Below are 13,064 nucleotides of genomic sequence, written 5' to 3' on the forward strand. Positions count from 1 at the left end.
ATCACTATAATCTGTCCTAGCAAAGTTAGTTAAATAAGCACGTGTTAAAATTGCCTGCTCAAGTTATCTAGCCATGATACTTGCCTCTGTAGTAAAAAACTAGGTAGCTAGCTATAAGTCATAACTATAGCTGCTGTAACTATCAAACTGAAATCATATGCCAACTGTTGGTGAATGTAGTTAGTGAAAAAAAGCTAGCTAGCTTGTATTAGTCATTTTCTTCTCGCATGGCTTGCTCGGTGCTTTTTTAGATAAATCCCAAAAATAACAGTTATGTGAACAAACACCCTCTAGCTTTGCTGAATTAATATATTCATAGACGTGGTGTTTTGCACATTGCCAGCTATAATCTAGCGTTGTTTGGGATGTCAGTCAGCAGTACTAGTAGCATCTGTTTCCACTTAAATGCAACATTAGCTAGCCAGCTACTTACAGAAAAGCTAGCAGGTTAGCTAGAAAGATTAAATTACAATCATAAATTGTGGTTAGCTTGGCTAACTAAATAAATATTTTGTTTGACAAGCAAGCTACCAAGCTGTCTAGCTAGGTAGGTACAACTAGACAAGAGAACTGTGCTAATATTTGCAGCTAAATATTTTTTCAGAGCAATACAAATACGAACTTCATCAAATTCATCGTTGAAAAGCAATGTTTCTGACTGCAGACAGAAACAGCTAATATAATTAATTTGGATTTATCTACTTGCTTTGGCTTTAAATCCTGTGTGGTGCATTAAAGATTTCATCAATATTACCTTTTTTATTCAAATAAAAACATACACTGTGCTTTATATTATTGGCTATGTATACAATATGTAGTAATAAAATAAGATCTTGTCACCTTTTTAGCAATATTGGCTAATTTTAATTATTTTCAGGTAACAATAATGTGACAGCATTGCCGATAACATTATTGACGTTAACAGAAATCATTTCAAAATAAATTGTAAAATCAAACCAATACTGACACTGAAGCCGTGGATTCATCGTAGCTTTGAGGGGTGGGAAAACTCAATGTATTGACTCTGATGCATCGGTTCTGTGCAGGTGTAGGACCGCTGCATGTTACTGTGACCAGTAGGGGGCAATGCAAAGCAGGTAGTAACCGACGTGACATAACGAAAAATCAGACGAAGAAGAATTGGGCTTTTGGAAAAGGCGGGCAAGTCTGTGGCGCGGGTAGAAGAAAACCAAGTCTACAGAGAGACGACTTTTAAGAGGAAATATGGAAAAAAGTGAGTAGCAGTAACTCAATGAAGTCCATGCTTGCCCCGCACTGTAGCTCCACTGGCAGACGTGAGTTTGTCAGCTCGTTGTTGTTGTTTGTGCCTACTTTCCCCGAGCGCTAACTAACTTGGCGTCAGTAATGAAAAGAACAAACTTTTCCACACCAGTGTCCTTTCACTGTCGGTGTAACACAGGTAACTTCATGGCTCGGAAGGCTCAATCCGCTCCCCGTAGTTGACACAGCCTCGTGCTCGTTTATGTAATGGTCCCTGGAGAGTAGCCTACTTCGTTCTGTGTGAAGAAATTTTAGAATTTAAAAGAACTGTCCAAAATAACATAATTTGGTCTGGCTAAATTCATAGTTTTGAATGGATTTCACTGGGGAAATTAGCTTTACGGCACCAGAGGTGAAATTCCTTGGATAAACACAGCTTCACAGAATGCCAGTCCCTTCTCAATGGCTGTGTTCCACAGTTTATACTTGTGATCTGTGTTCTCATGTTCTTGTAAGAACACACCTCCAGGAATAAACTTATCAAGTCTAAGTATGCTTAAATCCATTCAATTTGAAACATACTTGTGCTTTGACATCACTACAGGCCTCTAACTTTAGCAGGAACACATCGACACTACAAACATCAATAAATAAACCATTCTTACACTTGTAAGTATATCATCAATTGTTTTTTTTTTCATTTGCTGTCTTAGCTAAACTAATATTATAACGCTTGTTATCTAGTCAATTAACTTCAGATAGCTCTTTATCACTACATTGCAAGCAACAAAACACTAACAGGACATTCAAGGGTGTGAGCAATGATGGACTATTGTTATTCAGATTTGTTCAGATCCAAGACGGATTATCACACAATGGTGTCTCCGCTCACCTACTCCCAGACTTAGCTGAATTAATGATCCCATTAATCACTTTGATTGTAAATGAGGCCTGACAGTCAATCATGGGTTCTCTGAAGAGAATATGAAGGACGGTCTCGGTGCCTTGATTAATATTTTTTGCTGCTGTTTTCATATTTTGGCATGGACAGTGTTCAGCATTAACCTCTACTATGGGTCTGTGTCTGCACACAGCTCTGTGCGTTCCTGAAATATTGATTTTACCTGTAAATTTCAATGAACAAATTCTGTGTCACATGGATATTGATGCGTGTCCCTGTGGGTGGCAGAACAGTCTGTGTTTGCACTGTTGCATTAGTTTTTTTTACTGGCACACATTATCCATAATGGCTTACACTGCCTACTTTCAACATATTATTAAGCTTTCTCAGTTTACAGCGGGATGCGCTGATCTTTAAAGGCTTTGTCACCTTCTTGGAAGTCAAAGAGTAACACTATCTTTAAACAACCAGCCGTAACTGTGCGTGGTAGACATCGCTGAAAACCGCCTTATGTGTCACATGACTTTATCTGTCATCCAGTTTGTACGAGGTGGTCCAAAGTATCGGGCATCCTCAAATTGTGCAAACAAAGCAGGGACCTTAAAGCAGTGCAGTGTTTCGACATCCATGCCCGAGGAGGACATTTTGGGCATGAGCAGGCTCTCTGTGGGGTGTTCTGTGTCCTTGCCTGTGACATTAGCAGGTTGTGTGCATAGCGTTTTGGGTGTCAGCCCAGCATTAGCAGGTACAGTACATAGTGTTCTGGGCCAGGTCTCAGATGGCCTGCATGTGTCAGAACTAGAGGGAGAGAGGATGGCACTTGCACCAGCATGAATTGAGGCACATTTTCTCTGTACTGGTGCGTGCGTGCGAGCGAGTGTGCATGCGAGTGCTTGTGTTTGAGTATTTGTGGAGGTGGAGGGGTTTATTTAAGAATTTAAAAATGAAAGGTCCTGTGTTTATGTTTAAGTACAAAAATGTATTAAATTTTTTTTAATTATTACAAACTTACTCATGAAATTATAATTTCATGAGTAACCAGTTTTAAGCAACAACACTTTACATGTGGAAATACATTCCACATGCTGTGTGTAAATGGAGTTTTGGCTAATGGCCAGATGAATTCAGCCATTCGTTTACCTTTCCCCAGACAGATGTGTGTTATTTTTCAGACGCTTTGTTGCTGATGCCCATTACACTGGAGCAAGTAAAATACTCATTATCCATGAAAGAGTCTGTAGCCCAACAATATTTACTTTTCCCTAATAATCTATCAGCCTGTAATAAGGGGCGGGGCTTCAGAATTTCCTCTTCCCACTGGTGCTGAGTAATTATCCAAGGCATGGTCGTCAAGCGCTCATTCAGGAATTTCAGCCAGAAATGACATTTGTGTGTGTTCTTTTCCTATTTGTTCGAATGGGCTAGGAATTGAGCTCTTTCCGTTTTCCATGCTGTCAAACACACACCAGCCCAGCAGGAGGCGGTGTGCTTAAACATCACATTTTGTTATTTATTTATTTGTTCCAACATACCCCCTCGAAGCGGAGATGAAGTCCTCCGTGAGATGCTGGGGGGGAGAGAAATCCCACCGTAATTACCGCGCCTCTGTGATTCATGTCTTGTCCGTGCTCTGGTCAAACTCCTGCCCCTAAAAGATTTATCTGCGCATAAACATGTGCCCGGCCAATGCAAATATTTGGAGAGGACAGATAACAGAGGGAGAGATGTGTGCGTCTGCAGCCTCCGCAGAGGCCCGGGCCCTTTCGTGCTGCCTCTGAAGAGCGGGATTCCTGGGGGCGGAGAGCGCTCGTCAGATCGCCCGGCTCCCAACCCGCGAATCACGCTCTCTCGCTCGTCTCGCATTTCAGCTTGATGAGGAAATGAAAACATGCCCTTATCAAGCTGAAATAAATTGCCGTATTGTAAAAAAAAAAAAAAAAAAAGTAATAACATTCTTCCTTACGTGTTTTGCTCAGGTTGAAACCGAACCACAAGGTTGAATTTCAACTTCAAAGGGTTCGGCAGTCATCATGACACTGCGCTTGAGATTAGATGGAAGCAGAAACCCATTTAATCGTAGTAGTTCGAGCGGCTTGCTCCAAGTTGACATTTCTCTCCGAACGGGGACATTACTCTTAGCCTGTTTGTACGAGTAAGTTGAGATGCAAGTGCGTTGCATATACAGTTTGGAAATTGCAATATCGTGTCTGATGAGAGCTTGCCGTGAAGAAAATTGCTTGCAAATACTGTAGTGTTTGACTTTTGATACCAGCGGCATGCCTGTTGCCACCCACAATTCTGTGTGCCAACTTAGCCACATTCTTTCCGCTGCAGTTAGCTGTAGTAGCCAAGGGCTCTCTGCCCTGCATAATTGAGTCCTTCCAGCTGTCACGTCACCCCTAGGCCACAGCCCCCCCACCACCACCACAAGTTGAGTTGCTCTGGTTACGGCAGACCCCAGTCTCCGGCTTTAATTATAGAGGAGCTGCAGAACTATTGGCCTGCCATTTAGCTCCCAGAATCTGTGAGCTTAACACTGAAAGACAGATGGCAGTGTGGTGTAGAGGGTAGGAGCTTTCATAGGTGGCCACTGAGAAGCACGCTTGAATGCTAGATGTGTCCTTCACTGTTGTGAATTTAAATTCTAATAGGCCTGAAGAGCACCACAAGACATCCGGCTATGAAAGGAGACAAAGTGTGTAAAATATTTGGACCTGACTGATTAGCTCATTGCCTAATCGAATGAATAATAATGGTGATTTCTTCGGGAAGGAGTGAAGGAGAGTGATTATACGTCTTGCACTGTGCCGGTTTCAGGAAGTGAATCAACAGCCGCAAAGCCGAGGTATACAAATGGGACAGCATTTTCCCATATAGGATGAGTCATTAATTGTGAATTCAAGTGGTCAACATTTTGGCATATTGGGAACAAAAATAAAAAGGAAAGAAACTCCATTGTCATTGGAGATAGGGGTTCATCAGGGAATTTTGTTTCCCCCAAAATATTCCTATATCTCAGCTATTACCGCTGTAACTTTTTCTGAGGAGAAATTAAAGTCTATACAACTGGGGGAAGAAAACGGCATGCTTGGTTTCAGAACCAAAACACATACTCGTTCACGCACACAGACTCGCACATGATTGTAGTTTTTACATTTTTAAAGATAGCTGCACTTTTTAGAAGAACACTGAATTTGAAAGTGACTGCACAAACGTGTTTAGGTTCGCCCCGCATTGTGAATGCAGTGACAGTCCTGCGACCCCCTTGGGGCTGTGTGTGTCCGTGCCAGGTGTCAGGTGACGTGCGAGTGAAGCGGTTAGCCCGGCCAATCGGGGACGGGGTCCCCGGGGCTCCCAAACGGCGGGCCAGCTCGGGGTAAGCCAGCTTACAGGAGGTCCGCCCGGCTCCGACAGCGCCGTGGAAACGCGATCCCCCCGCCGCCCCTCTTTTCCCAGGCCAGGGCTTTGGAATACCAATAAAGGCATTCCAGTCTGCGCAAAGCCGCGCCAAGCGGGCGCGCTCCGAGACCGCTCTCCGCCCGCCAGCGGGGCCTTCCAAAGAAAAGGGAGGCTCGGAGGAACCGCCGGGCTGGAATTTGTTTTGTGTGTAGTAAAAGACTGCTGATGGATCTCCACACTGACTGACCTCCGGGTTCACGGGGTTCAGCTGTCTTAAGCAATCGACACAATGCAGCAGAGGCTTCTGAGACGCGAGTGACTGCGAAGAGCCGCACTCTGTTGATCCTTTCTGAATTTTGTTTTGACTTCAGTCCTTGGCACAGGCAGTGCAGTGGTGTGATATTCATGTTTTATTCGATTTACATGTTTCCTTGAGCAAAGGGTACCACAGTACAAGGGACCGCAGAGCACATTTCTCCAAGCTCTGTTGAGTGCCTGTGTGACAGTACCAACAGGAGAAGGCAGCAGTAATCTGAAGTGGACCTGTGGTGTCTAGAGAAGCTGTATATTTCTTGGCTGTGTGACAATGCTGGTAGGATCTGGTGTGAAGTAGACTATTTTGTGCAACATAAATAGTAGTGGTAATATATGGGCTGTTTCCTCCTGCACAGCAGTACATTGCATAACCCGGACAGATGATGTAGCACAGATGAGTTTTATTTTGTCGAATCCAGCTCTATATTTTGTCGTTATGTAACAGAACTGCTGGTATTTGGCATAGCCTTTGGATAAAAATGCCTGTTTTGTGTGACCATGCAACTGTACTGCCGGTCTAGGATGTTTCGTGTTACTTACACGTGTGTCAGATGTATTATGTGGATTTGGCAGTTTTTCCCCCCAAGCACATTTTTGTACTGTGTAGTCCTGCAGTATCACTGATAATATGAGACAGCCGTTGCGTGAGATGTGTAGTTAAGTTAAACTGGACTCTTTATTGGATTACTGTGCAGTGGTACTGATGGGAAATGGAATCTGCATTACAGCCTCTGCTGTAAAATACAGTAATGCACTATCATGGACCCTAATGCTACCAGACAATGCATTCTGAACTGCTTCAATAAGTCAACTACAATTCTCTTCCTTATTATTCTTATTCATTTTTTCCGGGTAATACTATATTGGGTTTATATGAATAAGCAATTTTATAAAGCAAAACATGACATTCCTATACAGTTTAGAATGAAATAAAAACCCGTTAATTCTGTTCCTTTACTCTCGCCTCCCAAACATTGAAACCAGCCCAGTAGCCTGTCACAAAACCTGTTATATTTGTTCAACAAGCCAGACCGTTAATCTTGCCAAATCAAACGAGTAATCTAAACGTTCAATTTGGGAAATTAAAAATGCCTGCTGTCGCACCACCATGATTTTGTGCCACCACGCAGGAAAACATGATGTAAGCATTTGTGAAATTGCATGGAACGGAAAAAATAAAATAAAATTTTCACTCAGTGCTCGTGAACGGTAATGTTGATTTGGTTTCAGCTTTTGTTCCTGCAAAAATGCCTTTAGTTTGTGTTTGTTTCTGTTTTCGTTTTCAAGCCCTGCATTCTACAGAACAGCCAAAGCGATACGTGGACTGCTGTCACCCCGTCTCAGGTCATCGGTTAAGAGAGCACACCAGCACACATCAATAAAACATATATACACCAGCACATTCAATAAAAAATTCCACCCCACGCTCATGTCTGCAGTGTAAACTCATCCCAGGTTTGCTACCATAGTATGATCTTATTTGACTAGATTTGTCCCCTGCTTATTTCACATTTTCCAAGGTCGTGTTTTGAGCTCTTCCTGTGTCCTTGTGTACAGTTTCAGGTGTTAGTGAGAGATCTCTGTTCACTCAGCCCCACCTAAAGTAAATAATTTAAAGCCGATGTGATTGTTTTTTCCTTTCCTGTTTTTCATTTGTTTGGGTGATGGGTTCATCCGCTCTGACTCACCCTGTGGAGGCTGTGCTTTTGTAGCTCAAATAATAGTGGTGCTGTAACATATGTGAATAGGCTGCATACCTTTGATTGTTCCTGGAAACAAATGACTCCTATCAAAAGATATACAAAATATACACTTTTCCCAGCAGTGCTCAAAATTAATTATACTCCTGGAAATGTGCCTCGCGGTAAAAATTTACGCTGGAAAATTCTTTAGGCGTATTCACTTTCAGGAGATATCGCATTTCAAGCTGGAAGTAGACGCACGTCGAGTGATCACGCTGAGATTAAAGTCATCGTTTTATTTCCAGGAAAGCCCGTAGGTTTGGGTGCCCCAAACATCTGTCCAGCTCCACGCTGAGCACGTCCTCCAAACAGGAAAGCCCCGGGTAACCGGAGCCGCCCTGCTCTCACGTTAACTGCGGAGATATGCGTGTTATGCGAGACTCTGACACGCTGCTGAAAGCTCCACATGGCTCAGTATGGGCTGGGCCTCCCAGGCCCCAGGCCCCCTGCATTAGCCTGGACCAGCAGCTCTGCTCCTGCAGTGAATTATGGGTTGGGGATAAGACCTCTTTCCCACCCCCCAGGGCACTTCCCTTTGCTTCTAGGACCCTGGGGGATTACCCCTTCTTGCACTGGAGCTTCACCTACAAAGCCTCACCTGCAGCACAGTGCAAGATGGTCCATCTGGCAAACAATGGACAGATGCCTTTTATTAAAGCGGTTAAGTTACATTTTTAGGCCCCCTGTGCCGTCTTCAATGCACCGCAGTGGAACAGAGATTCTGCAGATTTGTGGCCAGATTGGTGTGATGACCTTTTTACTTATGCTAGCTGTCTGCTGGTGGAATTACCTGTGGCATCTGGGAAATGTATTGATAGAAATAAGAGCAGGAAAGCCACGTGATTTTTGTTTTTTATTTTTTCATTCATATTCATATAAATATACTTAGTCTGGCCAATATATTAACAATATATGAGCAGTCTCCTGAAGTTTGTAGCAGGGGAAATGGCTAGAAACAGAAACAAAGATCACATATTTCAGTTATGGAGAAGTAGGAGACAAGGATGCACAGTCCAAGTTGAATAACATTGAATACAATTGAATGGTTAGTGCTGTGAACTTGACCTTCAGTTGTGAATTTGTTTTTGTCGTTGGTGTTTTTTCTTTTGTGGTCGATAGTTGTCACTTATTTTTTATTTTTTGGTGTTAAAGATTCCTGATATTAATAGCGTAACATATTTCCAAAAAGAGACTCATTCTTTCTCTTCAGTTGTTCTAACCACAAAATGTTAATGAAAAAATACTGTCAAGATTTTGAAATCAGATGAAAGGTAACACAGGAAGTGGATCTGATTAGTTTTTGAGTTTTGGGGGTTTATTTTTATTGACCTTCCTGATCCCTGTCATTCTCCCATTCACTTTGCCACAGAGACAATGGCAGCCCCGAGGTAACCCCATCTGGGTGGTTCAAGTGGGGCTTAAAACTCTCAGGCTATTTGCATTTAGTTTCTTAGATCCGTTCCTACGTTTGCGTCAACATACCAATTCAAAACGGGTGAAAGCTGAGAAATCTTAATCCTGGGCATCTTATCAATTCAATCACTACGTTTCTCTGGAAAGAACACTCGCAGACCGTGACTGAGACCTTGAGTTACGCAACTGCTGCTGGGGTCAGCACAGAGACAGGGAACATTCCCAATTCCAGGAATGAATATTTCTAAATTCCAAATTAACTTACAACACTGGTGCTTAGGGAGTAGAGAGAAGTGGGCTGAGGTCCAGGTTGTGTTTTTCTTAGATTGTGTCAGTCCAAGTTCTTGAAATGATCAGATATTAGATCTGATTTTACTCCAACTCCGCTCCATTATTTTCTGCCAGCTGATGAGATAATGTGTCTATTATATAATTGTCAATAATGATGGTTGTTCCTTTTTGTGTTGTAAAAGGGAACGTGTTGTGAAAAGAAAGCTGTTTTTCTGGGGCGCAGCTTTGGTGGTCCTTCCCAGCTCCCCTGGCTTTCATCTTGGCACAGTTGAAATTGACTTGGTGGTTATAACTCAAGTTGCGAGGCTTTGAGCCTCCTAGGCTTGGAGTGGTTTCAGGTGAGGCCTTCCTGCCGTGTTCCTGGCTGACATTGCATGCAGACAATGGCATTAATATCCGGCTATTATTTTGAATTTAAACAACAATAGCTAATTGCCTACCTCTATCTTCCTGAAAGTAACGTACTGTCGAAATAAGTAAAATTCCTAGGTATCTGGGACCACAGTGAGGAAACTAAAAAGGGAATTTATTTCATTTTTTAAAATTCTGTGTTTTTATTAGTCCCTCCAGGAAATCGCGATCTTGCAATTGCAACAATTAATCAAACTCTGCAATATTTGTGGGGGCTTGCAATTTTGCAAAATTCCTGCAATTTCTCTGCATTAAATGTCCAAATCCAGAGCCGTATAAAGAGCTGTATATTACATTACATTACAGGCATTTAGCAGACGCTCTTATCCAGAGCGACTTACACAACTTTTTTACATAGCACTTTACATTGTATCCATTTATACAGCTGGATATATACTGAAGCAATGCAGGTTAAGTACCTTGCTCAAGGGTACAACGGCAGTGTCCTTACCCGGGAATCGAACCTGCGACCTTTCGGTTACAAGCGCAGTTCCTTACCCACTGTGCCACACTCCGTCCGTATATATGCGTTAACTAAAAAAATACGTAGCAAAATGCGTCTAGGGAATGGTTAGGGAAAGTAATCATAAGTACTTATCTGTCACAAGAGTCTTCAGCAACGTTGAATGGTGATCCATTTTGTGAATAAGTCTGTTCTCTGAAACAATATCTTTGTTGGCAGACAGCTCCTTTGGACAATCTCTGTTATCAACACTGCTATCTAGCATAATTAGCAAGCATAGCGTAGCTCAACCTGTGTAACGTTACTTGTTGTTCCCCTGGGAAAGACCGGTCATCACTTCATACAACTTGGTTTACTCCAAAAGTGTGTTTAGAAACTTTGTATTAAAATAACTCCTCATTTACAGTTAGAAAGGCTCTTCAACCTCTCTTCTCATCATCAAAACAAACGGCGAAACAAGAAGTGACGGGGTTTAATCTACCTGTTTTTTTCTTTGGAAAAACTCCTTTGTTGCTCCAGCAGTATGTTTGGGATCATTGTCTTGCTGTAGGAGGAAGCGCTTTCCAAAGCATTTGGAGGCATTTGCTTGAACTTGAGAAGATAAGATGCTCCTGTACACTTCAGGATTAATTCTGCTGCTGCTGCTGTCAGCATTTACATTATCAGTGGATACTATACTAATGAGGTGAGCTATAACCTGTGTCAGTCATACATGTCTAAAGCATAACACCCTCACCACCATGTTTCACAGATGAGGGGTGAGGGGGGGTGTTTTGAATCTTACACCCAGAATTGCTTCATGTGGCAGTAAGATATCTGACCTGCCCCCTCAATGAGATTTACATCCAAGTGGATGTTGTGTCTTCCCATTGCTCCAGACAACTTGGGGATGTTTGAGTAGAAGCATAATTGCTGAAGATGCATTCCACCCAGGGAAGCTTTTCGATGTTTCATTAATTTACCCAAGCTTATGAAAATCAAACATACAAGTAAAGTGGGGCTGTATAAAACCCTTGTGCCTATGTTTGAAACTTGATTTGACTGTTTGTTTACCTCTGTTATAAAGCATGTTATGCCTATATAACATATAGGTAATTGTTTGTTAAATACAGCTTTAAAAAGCAAATGACCTATTGTTAAACTGGATTATTATTGATATCATGTCATTGTAAGACCATGACTTTAATGCTTTAATATCTCAACAATAGCAGTGCCAGTGATTGTAATGGTACAAATCTGCCATTTTATACAGCTACCATGTTGAACTCCACACACTTCCGGTTTACACCACACCCACTTCTGGGTTTTATCCAAATACAAAATTTTTTGTATTATTTGCTTTTTGTTGGTTGAACAAATACAGATACAGTGCCATCTCCCTCCCCCCTAATATATATATTCACTTCTTCAAAAATTATACTGAACAGTACAAATTCACCTTCATAATCTATATTCAAAGGATCCAGCAATGCTATACCAAACAAACAGCTTTGTTTTGGTGTGAATGCATAACACACTGACAGAAAGGCACACAAGGTTTAATGTGCAGGAATTCAGGTGTTTTATTTGATCATTTTTTTTGTCCTGGTATTTTTTTAAAATTTGTTTACTCCCTTTAGTCCCTTTTTTTCTAGGCATTTCACAAAACCCCGAACTGTGTATGCAATACAGGTAAAGCTAATAAAAATGCAGGGATCTTCTATGTAGCCTATGTATTTTCACAGGCACTTCATGAATTCATGTACGTGTAAATTGTATACTATCTTACTCTTGGTTGAAACAAATACTGCAATCTGCCCCCCGCTCCCACCCCATTTGCGAAATGCTTTCATAAATAACTTGCCTTTTTTGCCCATGCTTTATTTGTGCTTAAAATATTATTTTTATAGTTTTTTTTCTAGGCAAGTGGTGGTATAATCCTAGGAAAACACATAGATCTGACTGTGCCTTCGAAACAGTAAAAATGTGTTATATTTTAGATAGGAGAACTGAAGGACTAAGACCCATCTAAGATGCATTGCTTCTGCCTCAAGTGATTTTATAATTACAATGGAGGCAGATATATTTCCTCTCTTAATATGACAAGTATGTCCCTCGGGACATGTTGGATGATAACCAAATCGGAAAGGAGAGAGGGTTGATCTCTGCTGAGCAAATGCAATGACTTCTGTTGGTGTAGGACCGTTAACAGGGAATTTTAAGCATTTTCATTCACTGTTGAGCATTCAGTATATTTTCTGTCTGAAAGTTCAAGTTTATCTGCCATTTGTAATGAATACATTACAATTCCTCATCATGACCTCTCAACAAAAGACCAATAATATAAAAATACTGTAGATTCATAAAAACATACTGTCTGTTCATACACAAAAAACAACATGGGAGTGTATATGATCCTTCTTAATCAAATAATTAAATGAATGAACTGATAAATAAAAAAATATACAAAATCTTATTCAGCCTGCTTGTCTTTAAAGCTCTAGTATCAGCTACCAAATGGGAAAAAAACATTTCAAACCTGGGTAAGTGGCATTTGGGCCTATTCTTCAGGCTTGGCCACAGCTTCTACTAAAATAAATATTTTCTATTGATGATACGACTATGCTACAGTTACTACAATTTTATGCAAATCATCTGCACCAATTTTCTACAGTTTTATAGAAGTGTTTTTCAGCCATACTCTAGTTCTCATTACACAGTATGCAGGGACAAGCTCAGTATTACGGCTTCAGTTAATTAAATGTAACATTATTTTCTAAGGTAGAAACAAACACGATCAATGTAAACAATTCAAAAGAAGAGCAATCATGTTTTGTAAACAGAAAAAAAAAACACCTAGAGTAGTCATAAAAAATACATGACACCAAACTACACTTGATCAAAGCCAAAGAGAATACCCTAAATGCCA

General features: G+C 41.2%; 1 protein-coding gene across 2 annotated transcripts in view; it reads left to right on the top strand.

Annotated features, from left to right (window-relative positions):
• The window catches only part of LOC135261416 (RNA-binding motif, single-stranded-interacting protein 3-like), a 299,499-nt gene that overhangs the window by 109,386 nt on the left and 177,049 nt on the right, over nucleotides 1-13,064 (top strand). The window contains exon 1 of one of the 2 annotated variants that reach the window (XM_064347703.1): nucleotides 1,133-1,234. The exons of the other annotated variant lie outside the window; for it this stretch is intronic. The gene's annotated coding sequence lies outside the window, so the exon portion shown is untranslated. Of the gene's footprint in view, nucleotides 1-1,132; nucleotides 1,235-13,064 lie in introns of those variants that run through there. 2 annotated transcript variants of the gene reach the window in all.

The sequence above is a fragment of the Anguilla rostrata genome, chromosome 8, assembly GCF_018555375.3.
Source record: "Anguilla rostrata isolate EN2019 chromosome 8, ASM1855537v3, whole genome shotgun sequence".
In the NCBI taxonomy this organism is placed as follows: Eukaryota; Metazoa; Chordata; class Actinopteri; order Anguilliformes; family Anguillidae; genus Anguilla; species Anguilla rostrata.